General features: G+C 37.4%; 1 protein-coding gene across 1 annotated transcript in view; it reads right to left on the bottom strand.

Annotated features, from left to right (window-relative positions):
* Window positions 1-16,637, bottom strand: part of Srpk2 (SRSF protein kinase 2) — a 117,207-nt gene that overhangs the window by 63,122 nt on the left and 37,448 nt on the right. The gene's annotated exons all lie outside the window — the stretch shown is intronic.

The raw sequence follows: 16,637 nt of genomic DNA, 5'->3' as shown, positions 1-16,637 counted from the left end.
CACCCATTCTACCTGAATTCAAATCATGTTTTATCATACAAGTCAGAAGGGGAAAACTAGTCTTATTAACTATGGCATAGGTTTAAAGTCATCTTTTCACTCAGAGCTACAATATTTCTTAAGCCCTAACAATACTATGAGATTTCAGTGAAAAGAAAGACTATGCCAAAATGTACAGCTCTATTAGTTAGAAAGCATCTCATAGGAATTAGAAAAAGCCCAAACTGCCCTCAACTTATAAAGAGGTATGCTTTCTCTTGTTTGAAAAATTAGCATTTCCTTCCCATACAAAAAGTAGGAAATTAGGTTTCTAATAACTCAAAAAAAGTGATTAACATATATTGTACCTAAAGTGTAGTATTTTAATTTAATAATTCAGCTATGTATCAATCTTGCTTCAAAAACACTGCCTGAAGGCTGGGGATACAACTCAGTTGTAAAGCATTTGCCTAGCATGTGCAAAACAGTGGGTTTGATTCCCAGCACTTCAAGAAAACAAAACAAAAACACAAATTAAGAAAATATGAACACTACCAAAACAAGAAATTGAGGATAAAAGCAACTGTCAATCAAACACAAATACAATCTATGCACTCTACATGATTTGCAAAGGTCATTACAATCTGTCCTAAAAAAAAGATTAAATGGTGTTTAGTGTACTCCTTTGCAAAGGACAGAAAAATCTACGCTATCAGAAAAAAAGCATTTGGAGGATCAAAGATACAAATTTCATGGTATGTAAAATAACCCACATACATACTAACTACAATTGCATAGATTCCTATTCAGACAATGGGATGCTATAGAATCAAGCTTGCATTTACTATAAAAGTTAATTACTATTTCTAACTACGTCTCCATCGGGAAAACATAAACCTAGTGTCTCAACTTGGATGCCAGAAGCCCATCTGGCTCAAAAGCAGCACTTCCTGATGGTACCACTACTGCTCTCCCTGCACTGGCGCCAGCAGTATAGGTAAAAAGTGAAGCAGGAAAAAATAAGTTGTGACGGGGCAAGGACATTGGGCTGATGAGGTTGTTTTGAGGAGGTAGTATTAGTAGGATGAAATGGGGGGTTCCATAGTTGCAAGAAGCAAGGAGATTCCAAGTGGCATCAATATAGAGATCATGTGCCACATTTTGCCTGCTCAGATATATTTTCTAAAGGCATCTAAATTTCCTTTGAAGTCAGAACTGCTTTTTGTGCAATGGAAATATGAGTGCCCATCTTTCTTCTCTTCAGTGCAGCACAGTATAGAGCACACAGCCAAAGCTTGCTTACCAGCCTTAAAACCCTGACAAGGTTGGCTGGCAGAGGAGGGGATACTTGCTCATGCTTGGCTACTCTGAAGGACCAGAGGAACTTCCCTGACCACTGCCCTAAATTGGAGCTCAAAACCCTTACCAAATTTGAAACTCTCAATAGCCATTATTATGCTGATTTTAGTATATGGTAACTGTAGCTAAAGTAGGTGGCAAGCCATCAGAAACCCAAACTGACAAAATTGAAGAAAGAGGAGAAAGCTGAGAGGTACAAAAATACTAAGCTATAAGAAAAGAGGATGGATTCCCATAACATGAAAACTGAAAGGCAAATTCTAGTAGGAATAAACAATAGTTAGAAGTAAAACAATGACTTATATTGATCTCAAAGTCACAGCTCCCTAGGTAATAGACATTAAGAGTGTGATATGGATAGCATTCTGAGATAGCATCAGTCATAACTGCACACTAAAAGGGTAAAATAAGCACAAAGACACATCACTTCCATAAGACATTAAAAAACCCCAACAGGAATTACGAGAAGGGCAACAATCTGGCAGGTATATGCTCATTTTCCTTTAAACACATATGACCTGACAGAAGTCGAACAGTGCCAGGTTATAAGGGAGTTTTGCAGAGTAGACAGGAGAGGAACTGCCGACTCAATCTTCTCCTGAGGAAAGAGAATGGGTCTGAAAAGCATGCATTACCATTCTTTATGTGTGTAACCAAAGTCTACACAATAACTTTGCTCAGAGATACTTTGAAATCTGGCTATTTCTTCCTAACCCAGAAATTTTCTATTAAAAAAACAACAACAGCCTAGCTACTCAGGAGGCTGAGATCTGAGGATCGTGGTTCAAAGCCAGCCCAGGCAGGAAAGTCCAATAAACCACTAGAAAACTGGAAGTGGTGCTGTGTGGCTCAAGCAGTAGAGCGCTCGCCTTGAGCTGAAGAGCTGAGGGACAGCACCCAAGCCCAGAGTTCAAGACCTGCAACCGACCAAAAAACAAAACAAAACAAAAGAACAGTAAATTCTCTAAATTTAAAATGTTCTTCATTCATTATAGAAACCTGCTAATAGGGAGGCGGGAGGGGAAAGAAGGCGGTTCCTGCTCTAGAGTATAATGCTTGGTATTACTAACACTTAAGCCAAGTAATTCATTGCTATAGGGACTGCTTGGTGTACTGTAGAATACTTGGCCTTTAGCCAATACATCCTTGGCCTTTAGCTACTGTGTGTCAGTAGCACCCTCCCCTCAAGTTGTGATCTAAAAGACAAAAAATGCAAATTATTTCCTAGGGAATTACTGCACTACTAGTATTTTCTTTTTTTTTCCTTTTTTTTTTTAATTGTAAAAATACTGTACAGAGGGGTTACAATTACACGGGCAAGGTAATGAGTACATTTCTTATCAAGCATTGTTGCCTCCTCCTTTGTTTCCCTTTCCCATCCCTTCCCATCCCCCCGCCCCCACTACTAGTATTTTCTATATAGCAGCTTGATGAATGGTCTGTATCCGTGAATAGGAACAACAAACCAATTTTCACTGTCCATTTTCTCTCACTTGAGGCACTCAGGTACCTTCATTTTAATGTGGGCTTTCATTTTTTACCCAATCACTGATCTGCCCACATCACATAACAAAATTCCTAAATACTTCGCATCTTCCAGTGAGGACTACAATGAACAGGCAAGTAGAAAGCTTCCCAAAAGCCACTTCTAGCCGGTGTTTCAGGCACCCGTGTTTCATTCCTGTAATCCTAGCTACTCAGGAGGCTGAGATCTGAGAATTGCAGTTCAAAGCCAGCAGCAAAGTCCGTGAGACTCTCATTCCTAGTAAATCACCGGAAAACCGGAAGTGGTACTGTGGCTCAAGTGGTAGAGCGCTTGCCTTGAGCTGAGGAGCTAAGGAATAGCGTCCAGAACTCAAGTCCCAGAACACACACACACACACACACACACGCACACACACACGCACACGCACACGCACACGCACACACGTGCACCAGTTCTACCAAGTTAAAGGGTTAAGTAAGGATACCACAATGCACAGAAAGGTATAGTTAAGTTAATGTAATAGTTCAACATCTATCTTATCTAAACAACATGCACTGTGCTGAACAATACAGTGGTTATAGGCCACAGAAAGGTACTGAACACAAAAAATGTGGCAAGTTCAAAGAGACATGTGTTTTACATTTAAAATATTTGATTTTATACTTGATTTCCAAGGCTTAATACAAAAAATGGTAAAAATATTAATAATCTTGCATTTATCAGGTTAGTTTTTATACATGAGTTAAAGTATATTACCGACCTTAATTTCTCTTTGACTCTTTATACCTTTTTTTAAATGTGGCTACTTTTATAAGAAGACTTAAGCTGTATTTCTACTGAACAGTATTACTTTAGATCTTCTGGGAAATATGGTACAGATCTATGTGACTGCCTTAGGAGAAAAATGCTATTATGAACTATATGGGGTAGCAATTTGGCCTCATATTCAAAGTCCCTCATGTTCACACAAAATCATATTCCTATGAAGATATTGTTTTTTCTAATATATCTTAAATGACTTACTTCATAACAATTGATACCAATCCTCAAATCATTATGCTCTTTATAGCATACAGTATGCTCTTTATAGCATACAGTTCAAATACTGTAGATATGACTCTTTTTCAAGCCGTTCAAATCCTGTTATGACCTAAAATGTAGAAAAGCGTAAGTTTCTCTTAGGGGCAGGCATATAGATCTGTGCTAGCCTCTCCTGGAAGATAGCTTCTTCTTTTTTATTTATTTTTTATTGTGAAAATACTGTACAGAGGGGTTACAATTACATGGGCAAGATAATGAGTACATTTCTTTTTTTGTTTTTGTTTTTTGTTTTTGTCCGTTGTGGGGCTTGAACTCTGGGCCTGAACACTGTCCCTCAGCTCTTCAGCTCCAGGCTAGTGCTCTACCACTCGAGCTACAGAGCCACTTCTGTTTTTCTGGTGTTTTATTGGAAATAAGAGTTTCACAGACTTTCCTGCCAGGGACGGCTTTGAACTTCGATCCTCAGATCTCAGCCTCCTGAGTAGCTAGGATTACAGGCATGAGCCACCAGAGCCTGGCTATGAGTACATTTCTTATCAAGCATTGTAGCCTCCTCCTTTGTTAGAAGATAGCTTCTTCTAAAGTACTACAAAGCCTTATTAAAGCTCAACTGAGGGCTGGGAAGGTGGCTCAGTGGTAGAGCACTTGCATGAGGCCCTGGGTTCAATTCCTCAGCACCACATAAGCAAAAAGGAAAAAGCCAGAAGTGACACTGTGGCTCAAGTGGTAGAGTGCTAGCCTTGAGCTGAAGAGCTGAGGGACAGCGCCCAGGCCCAGAGTTCAGGCCCCACGACCGGACTCAAAAAAAAAAAAAAAAACTCAACTGAATTTTAGACTCTAAAGGGTCAAGAGGCAACAAGTTACCTCACTATATACATAATCCTGAATCAAACATCAACAGATTTCAAAAAGGGGTAACTTCCAATTATCTTAAAGAAAACCTTCAAAAAGCTATTTCAGGGGTCAGCCACTGTGGCACATGCCTGCAACTATTCAGAAGGCAGATCTTGGGGGGACTGAAGTTTCAGGACAGTGAAACAAAAAGTTAACAAGACTCCATATCTCAACTATTAAATCAGGCAACTACATGGGAGGAGTAAGTAGGAGAATCATGGGGCAGTCTGGCCCTGAAAAGACAAAAGCCCCAACAGAAAAATATCATCAAAAGAACTAGTGGCATAACTCAAATGATAAAGCACCTGTCCTAACAAGGGACAAGACCCAGAGTTCAAATCTTAGTATTGCCAAAAAATGAAGGTAGACATCTTCTCACATACATATATAAATATTAGCTGAAAGTGGATGAAGGACTTAAAAACTCTCAGAGGGAAAAAATGAAATAATTTTCATGATTTTAAGTTAGGGGATGCTTCTTATATACAATATCAAAAGCATAAACAATAAAAAATAAATTGGGACTTCATTGCAAAAACTTTTATATTTCAAAAAACACCATCAAGAAAATAAAAAGCCTACTGAACAGAAGGAAACTAAGAAGGGACTTGTATCCTTTATATATATTCTTGGTACAATTAAAAAAATACAAAGACAACAAAGACAAATAAATTGAAAATGTACAAAAGGGCTGGGAATGTAGTTCAATGATAGAACACTTTCCTATCATGCTCAAGGAAATGGTTTCAGTCCTTAGAACTATAAAACCAAACAAAAAAGTAAGTGACCGAAATTTCATATACAGGATATATAAATGATCAAAACACAAAAGAGTCAACTCACTAGGGAAAAGGAAATCAAAACCAAAATGAGATACCATTTTCTACTTGCCTATAATCAAAAAGCCAGAAAATAACAAATATTGGGGAGGATGAAGAAACTGGACTCCTCATACACTGCTGTTGGAATATGCAGTATTGAGCAGCTATTTTGCAAGAGTCTGGAACTCCTCTACAAGTTAAATAAATACAGAGCTACCATGTGACCCAGAAATTCTATTTCTAGGTCTTGTCCATGAGATTTCTTAGTAGCACTTTAGTCATAATAAACAAAAGACAGAAAGAACCTAAGCAGCCATATAAAATGTATTATCCTTAAAATAATAATAAAATATTGATACATATTGCAATATGTGTGACTCTTAAAAACATTATGCTGAGTTACCTGGATGCTGGTGACTCACGCCAGTAAGGCTAAGACCTAAAGGATCATAGTTTAAAAAACTAGCCAGGCCAGAAAGGTCTTTTTTAGCCCAGGCATCAATGTGAGCTTCCCATCTCAAAAATTAACATCAACAACAACAACAACAAAAAACAACTTGGAAGTGGATGCTTCAATAGCAATTCGTTAGATAGCTGGATGGATGGGTGAATAGATAATGTAGAATTAATTATGATCTCAAGGGTAAGATGTAGAGCCAGGTGGCTCATGTCTGTCATCCTATCTACATGGAAGGATAAGATCATGAGGCTCCAGTTTCCAGGCCAATTAGGGAAGAAAAGTCCCTAAGACATCATTTCAATAGAAGAAACTAGCATAGTAGGGTACATTTGTCATCCTAGGTATAGTGGGACACAAATGAATATAAGAATCTCTATCCAGGCACTTAACTCAGATAGGAAGCAAGACCTTTTTTCAAAATGATCTCAAAATGGAAAAGTAGGAGCCAGGTGCTGATGGCTCATGCTTGTAATCCTAGCTACTGAAGAACATGAGAGCTAAGGATCACAGTTTAAAGCTAACCTAAGCAAGTAAGTTCATAAAACTCTTCAATTAACCAAAAATAAAAATAAGAATTAAAAAGCTGGAAGTGGAGCTGTGTCTCAAGTGACAGAACACTAACCTTGAGCAAAAAAGCTTAGGGACAGTGCCTGGCCTTGAGTTCAAGCCCTCGCCCACCCCCCTCCAAAAAAAAAAAAAATGCAAAGAGGCTGAGGTTGTGTCTCTGTCCTTGGCTGGCTTTAAATCTGGATCCTGAGATTTCAGCCTCCTGAGTAGCTAGGATTATAATAAGCACAAGCCACCAGTGTCCTGCTCTCCTACTAGTGAAATAGTACACTAGGCTAGGAGAATTATAGACACCTGCTTAGGAAGTTCAGGGTTCTGAGATCAAACCCCAATATGTGGGGAAGGGGAAATGGTGCTACCATTCACATGAATAGATAACAGAAAAGCGGGGCTCAAAGGAGATAAACAGAAAAGTAACTTTTGGGCTGGGGGCATGGTTCAAGGGTAGAGAGCCTGTCACACATGCACAGTTCCTGAGTTCAAACCCCAGTACTGAAAAAAGAACAAAAGAAAATAAGAAAAATAACTTCTGCTTTTATTCATCTGAGTCTGAGCAGCAAATAGAAGCCTCAGCAGCACAGAATACAAGGGAGATTGGTTAATAGAAGATATAATGTTAAAAAATAATACTAGCTATATGTTTATGGTCTCTGCTGTAATTCAAATAAAAGCAGAGACCATCAACACATCAGCCTAAAGGCTTTCCAAGCAGGTCAGACTCTCAAAAGAACCTGGAGAATAAAGGGGCAAAGGGTACAACCTAGTTCAGAGCCAAAATACAAGATTCAAGTCACCAAGGGTCTAGATTCCTGACTCCTGATCTATAGGCAATGACCTTTATTATAAACATCAATGTAATTTTATAACATTCAAATACAGACTTCAGGGGATAGGGAGGTAGCCCAGTGCTAGAGCATATGCTTATTTGGCATTCACAAAGCCCTAAGTTGTTTTTTTCTCTAGCTACAATAAAGCAGGTATTTCAGAGAAAAAAAACCTTAACCCCAGGTAAGCGTATCTTTTATATTAGGATAAAAACTGTATGAAGTAAGAACTAGAAAACTAAAAACCTCATATGCTTTTCTATTTAAAAGCTTGTAAGCAATGTGAAGGCTGGGTACAGAAGGCTACCAAAATGCTGCCAAAAATGAAGCATTTAATAAGATATACACTGGTGAAATATGCAATAGCTACTGATTGTTTCATGCTTCTCATAGGAAATTATGGAAAATATATCACTTTGAACAAAACTTCAAACCCTAAATCTAATGGCATCTACAATTACTAAAATTCAAGTGTAATCAACAGTCTATCCCCTGGAAGTAATTTACAGGAAATAAATAAAAAGTGTAACGCAATGTAGAAGCTAATAACCACATAAATATTAGTAAAATAAACAATCTAGTTTTTTTCCCTCAATTCAAGTGCTCAAGAGTTACTGGTGGTAACTGCACAAAAGGGGCAGAGCAGAACATTTCTGTAACCAGAGAAAGTTATACTGGAAAGCACTGCTTTGAGCCTCATCCAGCATATCATTACTTATATTAATAACTATAAAAAGCATTTAGAACACTTTTCTATACACCTTTAAGTAACAGTAAAATTATTTTTTAAATAGGATATAATAATTTCCAATTAAATGGATAATTACAATATTTGAGCACTCTGGCTCGGCACATTTCTTTATTGAAATTTACCTTACACACACACACACACACACACATACTTACTCTGGCTATATAAAGTATATACTTTGTCTATAAATAGCAATGTACTAGAACCCAAATGTCCATCAATATGTACCAAATTTGTCAACTACATTATAATAGGTCAGTACATATATACAATTACAACTATACCAAAAAGAATGAGCCAAATGATATTAAGGAAAAATTACATTCACAATTACATCAAAAGGAAAAAAGTACTTAGAAATAAGTTTAACATTTTCAACATTGTTGAAATTAAATGCCACCTAAATAAAAGCATGTCTAATTTCATGAATTGGAGAATCAATAGTTAAGACAGCAATAAGTCCCAATTAATCTGCATATTGACTATAAATATCTTTTTTACTGTGATTAAGTGATTACATAAATTTCTCAAATTTTATAGTATTGTGAGATAACCTTCATGGGGCAAATTGTCATTATCGTGGTCTATAAAGTTTGTGAATTCTATGAGCTTTGACAATAAAGCTATTTCTTCCACATCAGGTGATAGGTTTTGAATATAAACATCTTTGAAGAAATTGACCAATCTTTCTTAAAATTTCCTATGAAAATGCCAAGTTCCAGACTTAACAAGTAATCTTGAAAGACAAAATGAGAAGATCCATAATTCCCAATTATTATACTTATTACAAATCTACAATCAAGACAGTGTATTAGCCAGGCATCAGTGGCTCATGTCTACAACCATACCCCCCTGTACAGTATTTTCACAATAAGAAAAAAAAAAATCGTAGCTTCTCATAAGGCTGACATGTAGAGAATTGCAGTTGGAAGCCAGCCACAGTAGATAAGGCCAAAAGTCTCTGTCTCCAGAATATTCATCAAAAAGCTGGGTTAGAGGCTTGGCTCAAACAGTAGCATGCCAGCTATGAGTGAGTGAGCAAGCAAGCATGAGGACTTTGAATTCAAGCACCAGTACCACACAAATGCACATGTACCCGCACAAAGATGATGTGTTACTAAAATAGGAATGGACAGAAAATGATGCACTAGGCCAGGTGGTGCCAGTGTTTTATGCCTGTAATCCTAGCTACTCAAGAGGCTGAGATATGAGGATTTCAGTTTGAGGCCAGCCCAGGCAGAAAAGTCCCTGTGAGATTCTTGCCTCCAATTAATCACTCAAAAACTGGAAGTGGCACTGTGGCTCAAAGTGGTAGAGTTCTAGCCTTGAGTCGGTCCATGACCAAAACAAACAAACAAAAAAAAAAGTAAAAGAAAGAAAATAAGGCAATATAATTGGAGTTCTTTAACTCTAATAATTTATAATAAACTGACTTTCAACAGAGTACTAATCATTCAACAGAGAAAGAACAGTCTGAAAATGATAATGGGATTAACACACAAAAGAAAAATGCTGAAAACTTACAATGGGTCAAAATTCTAAATATATAAATTAAAACAATAAAACTCCTCTGGCAACAGCAGCAAATGAGAAGTCTTATTAAGGAAAATATATATAAACACCTTCAAAGATGTTCAAGCACATTAATATTATTCTGGCAGGACTGGCAAATTTTTAGAAATTGGTAGACTCCTAAAAGAATCATCAGGGGAAAAAAGGAAATTTTTCAAGGAAATAAGGATTCTGGAAACATCAAATCTAATTCCAATGGAAGAAGCTTAAGAACAAACTAAGAGATTATTATTCTAGTCAAGACTAGACCTAGAAAGATTGGTACTTCTTCAGAAGAGAACAAAGGGAAATTTCCCCTTGAAACTAAGACAAAAAAAATTAGAGTGATTGGGTTAGTGGCATTTAGGATGCCTAGAGGAAGTAAAAACAAATCCAAACACAGCCTCAATCTGGACTCTCAGGGAAACTCAGCAATTACAATCTAGAAAATGTGAGTTAACATATTTTAAAATCAAGTAAACAAGAAAACCACACTTATGAGCAAGCCAAAAGAAATCACAGAAAAATTAAACTTCAGATACTAGTATTACAAAACAAACTATAGTTAAGTATAGTGGTCCTTTGACATGAACAGGGGATTAGTTTTAGGAGATGTACAAGTTTCTGAAAGGGGACACTATAAGTCCTTTATATTAAATGACATAGTATTCAAATGTAATCTACTCACATCCTCTCATATTTTATTTTTTTCTTTTTCTGATCCTGGGGCTTAAACTCTGGGACTGGGCTCTGTCTCTGAGCTTCTTTTGTTCAAGGGTAGTACTCTACCACTTGAGCCACTGAGCCACTTCTGGCTTTTTCTGAGTAGTTTATTGGAGATAAGAGTCTTACAACTTTCCTGTCCAGGCTGGCTTCAAACCATGATCCTCAGATCTCTGTCTCCTGAGTGGCTAGGATAACAGGTATGAGCCACCAGCGCCCAGCTATCCTCTCATATACATTACATCATCATCTCTACATTAGTTTTCAATGCCAAAAGAATGTAAATACTATGCAAAAAGTTGTTTTACTATGTTGTTTAAGGAATATGACAAGAAAAAGTCTGCAAATGTTCATATAGACACAATCTCTCAGATTTCAATATTTTCAACCCACAGTTGGCTTAATCTGTAAACACAGAACTCACAGATATGAAGGACGGACTGCAAGTTCATAACACTAGTAAAAATAAGAGAATTAATGTATGAGCAAAAAAAAAATCTGTTAAGCTTGATGAACTGATTAGACAAGACCAAAAAAAGGATCTGAAAAAGCCATAAAGGATGCATCATAAAGATACATAGACTAATTATATAAAAGAAAATTTGAGCCAGACACTAGTGGCTCATGCTTGCAATCCTATCTATTCAGGAGACTGAGATGTGAGGATCAAGGTTTAAAGCCAGACTGGATAGGAAAGTCCATGAGACTCCTATCTCCAATTAGCCACCAAAAAAATCTAGAAGTGGAGCTGGCTCAAGTAGTAAAGCACTTTGAACAAAAAAAAAGCTCAAGGGACAGCACCAGAGTTCAAGTTCTAAGATCAAAACAAACAAAAAGTAATATTGAGAATTAGCTACTAAAAAGTTCTAATCTAATATACTATTTGAGGTTCTTAGAGAAGATAGAATATAGGAAAGAGACCACTATTAAAAGAAATAATAGCTGAGAATTGCTAAGAACTGATAAAGACTTTGATGCAGAAACACAAAGTATGCTAAACCAGAGCAGACATCAAAGCAAAAACAGCAAGAGAAAAAAAGCATATTTTCTATAAGGAACAACTATTTCATTATTACCAGATCTCTCAAAAGACACAATGAAGTCAAGCAACAGTAGTGGAAAACTATCAAAGAACTAAGAACAATTAACTGATCATGCTTAGTTATATAGCTGACATAGACCCTCTTCAAAAAAATTTCTACAAAATTACTTTCAGGGAGACAGAAACTGACCAAACAAGTCTGATGATTCTGAACTAGTAATCATAACTCAAAAGAAAAATAAAACGTCTATCTCCAGCCTGGCAACAAGTACATTATATAAAATAGCAGTATTTTAAAAAGCAAACACCTTGAATTTCATAGTACCATCCTAAGCACTTTAATCATGTTACCTCAATTCTCAAACAACTCTACTACAAAAGTACTATTATCCACTCCATTTTATAGCTGAGAATCTGTGACACATGAGGTTGAATAACTTGTTGGAGGACAGTCTAAGTGGAAAGGCAGGAACCAAGTTTTATTACAAAATACCTAAAGTAGAATAAGAAAATATTTCTAGGTCTCACTCTCAAAAACAAATTGGATCTCCTGCTGAGCCAGTCGACCCAGTGGAAGGCATAGCAGGAAGCAGGTCCTGATGCTTGATACAGGTTGGAAAAGGAAAAATTTATGAAGCGCGCTCAGTGGGGATGAGAGGAGCAACTGACAAGCAGTTGGGGACATTCAGATTTCCCCATCACAAAGAAAATGACTGAGTCAAGGGCAAGCATCTGCATATTTGATAAGCACATCAGGAGAATCTGAGGAAGGTAGTTCCAGATTCACACCAAGAAAGATTACTATAGGCATATTTACAACCACTAAATTAATTTTATATAATCCTTTAATTTTTTTTTACCTTAATGCACTTTTTTTTGAGGGGGGAGTGGAAGAGGGGAGACAGTCCTGGGGTTTTGGAATTCAGGGCCTAGGTGCTAACCCTGAGCTTTCTGTGCTCAAGGCTGGCACTCTACTACTTGAACCACGGGTCCACTTTGGGGTTTTTGATAGTTCACTGGAGATAGAGACTCAAAAACTCCCCTGCCCAGACTGAGGTGGAACTGCAATCCCCAGCTCTTGGCCTCTTGAGTAGTCATGGGTATAGTAGTATGTGTCACTGACACCTTATGAACAACAACAAAACATGTGTCCATGGAGTCTGGACATTAGATGTCAAAGCAGATCCTAAGCAAGTAATGTGTCATCAAGGTGAAAGATAGATAGATAGATAGATAAAAGGGAGGGGGAGGGAGAGAAGGAGGGAAGGAGGGAGAGAAAGGGAGGGGAGGGGAGGAGAGGAGAAGACAGGAGAGGAGAGGAGAGCAGAAGAGAGCAGAGGTGAGGAGAGCAGAGGCGAGGCAAGGAGAAGGGAGGCAAGGAGAGGCAAGGAGAGAAGAGCAGAGGTGAGGAGAGCAGAGGCGAGGAGAGGAGGAGTGGTCACCATAGAAAGAACTGTGTCTAAATAACAGAATACTAATCAAGAACAAAGTTATAATGAACATACACCATGAACTTAAAAGTACTATATTATGCAAAAGAAGTCAAACAAAATTACATAGTACATAAAGTCATTTTTCAAAGCAAGGCTATAGTAATAGACAACTGATCAAGAATTGTCAAGAGCAAAGGTGCACAGGAGATTATTAGCTCCAAAAGGAATCAGAGAACTTTTGGTGATAAAATTGTTTCCTCATGACTGTGATTAAATCATGTACATGCCTAAAATAGCCAAATTCAGATTTTATATAACCCTTCCATTCATGAGGCTGGTATCTGAGGACCATAGTTCAAAGCCAGCCCACGTAGGAAAGTTTGTGAGACTCTTCTCTCCAATTAATCACTTGAGCTCTGTAAAGTGACAGAGTGCCTGCCATTCTTGAGCAAAAACACTTATTCAAGCCCCAGTATCAGCACCAAAAATAAAAATAAGCATAAAGTCTTTGAAAATATACATTTTTTAACTCAGGACATATCCAAAGTATTCCATTTTCAATACTGATATATTTTCCAGTATACAGAATAACAAAAGCAAAATATATCAAAACGTAGCAATATTCTCTAATTGAGTCTATAGGAACGCTTAGAGAAAATAGAGAATTGAATCAATATTCAAGGAAGAAAAATTGGCAACAGACCAAGCTACAGACACATCTAGGAAAGAGGCACATATAGGAGTATAGGAGTATAGGAGCACAAGTATAGAAGCAGAAAAGGACTCATTGACTTTTGCTGGCAAAGAAGGTACTCACAGGAAAAATAGTGACAAAAATGCTAGAAAGATTATGATAATATTTGATACCCTTGCACGAAGAATTCAAAGTTTAGCTGATAGAAAATAAAATGTAATACAAAATTAATTTACTTTTGAAAATATTTTAACACAATAAATCTTAAGACTCTACACCACAATCACATGGCAGTTTTTTCAAAAGGCAAAAGCTAGAACAAAGAGATTCTGACACAGTACGTTTGGAATGTGCCCTGGGCACATATAACTCACACCCATGTGATGTATCACTATACTAAGGAGCCATTACCATCTCTAACTAATGCCTACTTGAAATTTACCAAAGTGTGCTTAAGATCCAGCTATAAGCCAGGAAAAAAGATAAACATAGACACAGGCAAGAAAAAGCAGATACAAATCTAAATTTATAATAATCCACTAGACTTCAGTAATAGGACCTCCACTTTCACAAGTATTTTTAAGTTATTTAACTAATCACAGTTTTCAATCAACTACAAATAAAACTAAGTTTTGGTTAGTCCACTCAAACATGGGATTATACCATAAAATGTATTAGAGTGCCAATTCAGAAAAGCATTCCAAAGGAAGTTCTGGTCTAAACATGATTGATGTTAACACCCTTCATTTTCCTCTGTAGAACCATGCCCATTTCTCAAGGTTGAAGTCACAGAGCATTCTCTCATTGCTTTCCCTAATTAATACCTGAATCATAATGTTGCTTCTCCTATTGTGCATCCCTGCCCATTCCCACTGCCAGAAATACTCCACACTCCATCCTCTGAAATGCCCACTCTCCTTTATCAGAGCCAATTTTCCAAAACAGAAATATGTAACTTGTTTTTCTGCTTGAAAGTAGCATTTTTCTTCTGATTACAAATAGATACTTGTTCATTATTTAAAATCTGTAAATCATAGAGCTGTAAACAAACTGATTACAGCCCTAATCTCTATAAATAAGCCATAGTCCATTTATTTCCTCCCAATTTTTACTCACATATATTTCATAGAATTAGAAATGATTCTCCAAACTCTTTTGTCATTAAAAACCCTATCAAATCCTCTCCTTTTAAAAATTTTTTTATTTTGTTTTGGAGACAACATCTTATCATGTAGCCCAAACTGGTCTTGAAATCTAGGTCCTGTTTTAGCCTCCCAAGTGCCAGTATTATACCACATCTGTATCATGTTAAAAGGAACAGACTGCTTCATCACACAGCTCTACTTAACAATACCCTTTATTATTTCCAGTCTAGAAAAGATTGTATATTCTGTGAAAAACATTGCCATTATCTACACTTCATAAACAATTATTTTTTTAGAGCACAGAATCAAAAGTAGTATTAACATACCAAAGATAAGAGACATTTAAAATACAAACTTAGCCAGGCATGGAGGTACTACTTCCAGATATTAGGAATGTGAGGATAGCCCTGGCAAAGTTAGAGATCTTTTCTCAACAAATTACAAAGGGGGCTGAGATGTGGTTCAAATGACAGAGTACTTGCCTGGCATTCAATGTGAGAAGTCTCTGGTTCAATCCTTGTTCTTAAAAAAAAAAAAAAAATGCCAAGGCACTGGACAAATCATTTCTTCCTTACAATAATTTGTAACTTAATAAGTAGAAAATCCTTTTATAAAAATAGTAAAAGCAGGGAAGGTGGCTCAGTGGTAGAGCGCTTGCCTTGCATGCCTGAGGCCCTGGGTTCAATTCCTCAGCACCACATAAGCAAAAAGAAAAAAGCCGGAAGTGGTGCTGTAGCTCAAGAGGTAGAGCGCTAGCCTTGAGCTGAAGAGCTGAGGAACAGCGCCCAGGCCCAGACTTTAGGCCCCACGACCAGACCCAAAAAAAAAAAAAAAAAGAATAGTAAAAGCATTATATAATCTCTATTTGAAACTTACAACCTGAAATAACTGAAGTCAATATTCTAACAATTTCTCAGAAAAATCACTACTTAAGTTTTCTCTTATTTTTGCCTACTTCTCTATCTCATCAAGTGCTAACTTGTGATATTGTGAAATGTTAGTCTTAAGCTCCATTTTCCTGGCATACAACTCCTAAAATCTTTGGAATCTTGAAAGCAATATGTGTTTGGTAATGAGTTGACAGATGCTTGGTAGCACTGAGTAGCTTCAGGGTGGGAGCTATTTATAGGAGAGACCACGGTAGGATTAGAGGGTTGGGGCTTTCACCTCCACCCTTTAGGGTGGTATATCCAGAGAGGACAAGGAATGAAGCTCAGCATCTATTGTTCCACAGCTTTCTCCTTGCATCTCTTCCTTTACATGAAATGTTCTGTATGCTATACTGAGTTCTATGAACCACTCTAACTTATCAACAGAACCAATACTTGAACAACGTGAGGTTTACAACTGACAACCAAAGGGGGGGAGGCAGGTTCCCAGACTCAGTTCTCAAGTTATGGAATATCAAGCTCTCTTCAGGCAGATAGGGTCAGACCAAACAGGATCAAAGGAGCTTAATAATTATTAGCTGTTACAACTTACAGCCCTGCTGGCTTTGAGGACAGGTGATCCCATTTGGGTGTTTTTCCTATACCAGCATAATTCATGTGTGAATATACTCACATACTAGGTAACAAGAGGAGTAATGATCTGTCAAGTTTTTTTTGTGTGTGTGTGTGTGTGTTTCCTATATCAGCAAAATTTGTATGTGTACCCGTACAGGGGCTCACGCCTGTAAACCTAGCTATTCAGGAGGCTGAGATCTGAGGATTGTGGTTCAAGGCCAGCCCAGGCAGGAAAGTCTGTGAAACTCTTTTTTGTTTTTGGTGGGGGGTCCGGTCATGGGGCCTGAACTCTGGGCCTGGGCGCTGTCCCTCAGCTCTTCAGCTCAAGGCTAGCACTCTACCACTTGAGCCACAGCACCACT

Source organism: Dipodomys ordii, unplaced genomic scaffold (genome assembly GCF_000151885.1).
Source record: "Dipodomys ordii isolate 6190 unplaced genomic scaffold, Dord_2.0 Scaffold195, whole genome shotgun sequence".
NCBI classification, from domain to species: Eukaryota; Metazoa; Chordata; class Mammalia; order Rodentia; family Heteromyidae; genus Dipodomys; species Dipodomys ordii.
Note: the sequence above shows the minus strand (reverse complement) of the source record. Positions and strands in the feature narration are given on the sequence as shown.